The following is a 3,053-nucleotide window of genomic DNA, read 5'->3' on the forward strand; positions in this document are numbered from 1 at the left end:
AAGTACAGTTGACTTGGGATTAAATTGTAAACCCAGGAAACGTAATAATGAAATCACTACACAGACATGTAATTTTACTTGATATGGAAAATTCAGCTGATATGTGAAAAGTTGCTGTTATTTTAGGTAAGATTTGTTAACTTGTTTAAATTCATTTCATACACAGGGTAAAAAAACGGTTTAAAATACCAAAGCTGGCAAAGAAGAATTCACTTTTAAATAACAAGTGTAATGATATATCTCAGTACGTCTGTAGACATTTTCAAATACATTATTCGTAAAGTAACTCACTGTAAATCACGAGCGAGGGAAGTGTATAATAACACTTAATCACACTTCAATTTCTTTAGGCTGTTGCTGAAACTAGAGTTGCTTTAGATACAGTGTTGCAACAACTTCTATTTTTGAATGAAGCATTCGAATTACTTGGTAAAACGTAATGAAAAACGCAGATCATATAATGATAAAGAAAGTGTTTTATTCTTTCGACTACAAGTTCCACAACTTCACTTCGTAACTAACAGAAAGCATAACCTCCCACGTACCACTAAATACTCACTCGCTAGTAACTTTTCTAAAACATGTGGTGCGTTTCATTGGTACACATCTGAAACACGAATTCAAACTTTACAAAACTAAATTATCTCATTCAGAGTCAGTAATCAGTTCAATCACTGTAACAGACTCAGCTGTATACTCTAGTCTTGTCTATAGTTTCTTAAATGTTTGAGAATAGCTTTCCAGCCATTAAGCTAGACGTTCAAAATAATTTTTAGGTAAGCAGCGATATAAACCTTTGAATGTTTAAAATAGTAACCTAAAACATTGTGTTTTCCTTCAACATCTTATTGCACAAAATATATAAACTTTCATAAATAATAAAGTTACTCTTGAGATTTAGCAACAACAATATTTATAAATGTAGACACTACAATCATTGAATGGTTAATTAGTCGTGTGATAAAATTTCCAATCAAACATTTGTTCAATGAAAGTATCTCCTTTGTTCATTTACTGTTTTTGAATTGTTAGTCAGGAAATCATTTTTGTGGCTTTAATTTTCCATGGTTTATGACGAATTACTGTTTACCTTTATCATCACTTGCTACTTTGTTGCTGAAGGAATTCTTTTTAGTTACATGATTTTGTAAATCTTTTGGTGATACACTGAAAGTTGTCTTGACCACAGCCTCAGGTTCGTCACCAGGTTAGGTTATAACACACTGAGTTTAGAAAATTCACTTTTATTGGCACAGGGAGCAAATGGAATCATTTTTAAAACACATTATGACAACTACAACAAAACACAAACATGTATTCTGGATTTATAAATAAACCTTTGAAGAGGAAGATTGATTTTTCATCTGAGATTGCAGGGAAATATTTATTATCGTCATAGTAGTTTTGAAACTATGGTGAGTTTTTCTTAGGTTACGTCAGAAAATAAGGGCCGATGCAACTCTTGGATTATGAGTCAAGTGCCTGAACCACCTGGCTGTGATGAGCCATTTTGTCTGTTTCTATGCAGATGTAATGGGAACAACTGGTTTAAAAAACCAGTGAAACTGTTTCGTTCTTGTTGCTTTTAATGTCTACAGCAGATAACTACACTGAAAGGATGTTACAATAACATTACCCATCTGTGTCAGAACTAATTGATTACAATATCCTTCACTAGCAGACTGAATAATGTCTACATCACAGATTACAAATGCTGTAGAAAAATGACCAGTCATGCAGTGAGGCCATTTCAAAGAAAGCAGACAGGATTTTTTGTTATATCATATTATAAATCCTTTTTCAGTTTTATCTGGTTATCTAGGTGTCTATCTCAACAAACATCTGTTCTAAAAGAGAACATTGCAGTCCAATCCAGGAGAGGTTATCCATTTGTTTAGATAAGTAAGCACATTTGTTTGTTTTTTGTTATCTTCCATAAAGATAGTTCATTTTCCATCAACTATGTCCACTCTGTTAATTTCTCCTGCAGCTTAAAAATCAGTCTGGTTATCAAATTAAAACTAATTTTTCCTGTTTGATCCTCCCCTTATTAACCAGACTTATCTAATACTTGCAACAACACAACTTTATATGAGAAACCACAAATGATATAAAGTGTACGTTAACCCTTATTCATTTTATTAGTGTCTAATACTCTGTAATTGGATTAGCTGAATAACATCACACCTAGTATGTTTTTGTTTTTTAACTTCATGCAAAATTACTCAAGAGCTATCTGCACTAGCCATCCCTAACTTAGCAGTGTAAGACTAGAGGGAAGACAGCTAGTCATCACCACCCACTGCCAACTCTTGGGCTACTCTTTTACTAATGAATAGTGAAATTGACTATCACATTATAACGCCCATATGGCTGAAAGGGCAAGCATGTTTGGTGCAACGGGGATTCAAACCCATGACTCTCAGATTACAATTTGAACACCTTAACCCACCTGGCCATGCCGAGCCCACACCTAGTAAATGCATTTTATTCTTGTCAATATGTCAAAAACAAAGTTTAATATCATTAACTTTAGTACCTACATTGAAGAAACTGAAACAAGCAACTCTCCTTAATTTAATATGAAGAATATGCAATATAATTAATTGAACCATGTGTAACAGTCAGAACAATTAAACATGTGCATTCCAAACCTTGAATCAACATCATAACTATCAGTTCAACATAATAAATCAGCTGGAGAGTTGCTAACAATAGTAGAATTAGTAATATTTCCATGTTTGAACATTGACTTTCCAAGGAAGAATTAGATAACTACCTTCTGTCTGACTGAGGGGAGTTTTGATCATTATTTTAATAATACACTTATGGCCCCAAAGTATGAAACATGGTTTTACTTATTTACTTTTGTGGCAACACAGGCAATAGATAGTAGGGTAGCTAAACAATGAGCCATGCTCAGGCCACATTTTGTAGACCTTTTCAAAGTTTTTGAGTTCACTTGTTTATTTTATGTGTCCATTGCACATTTTTCATTAGAAATTCATAAACAAACTTGTGTTGAAATTGTGGAAAATGAAATACTAATAACA

Source organism: Tachypleus tridentatus, chromosome 4 (assembly GCF_004210375.1).
Source record: "Tachypleus tridentatus isolate NWPU-2018 chromosome 4, ASM421037v1, whole genome shotgun sequence".
In the NCBI taxonomy this organism is placed as follows: Eukaryota; Metazoa; Arthropoda; class Merostomata; order Xiphosura; family Limulidae; genus Tachypleus; species Tachypleus tridentatus.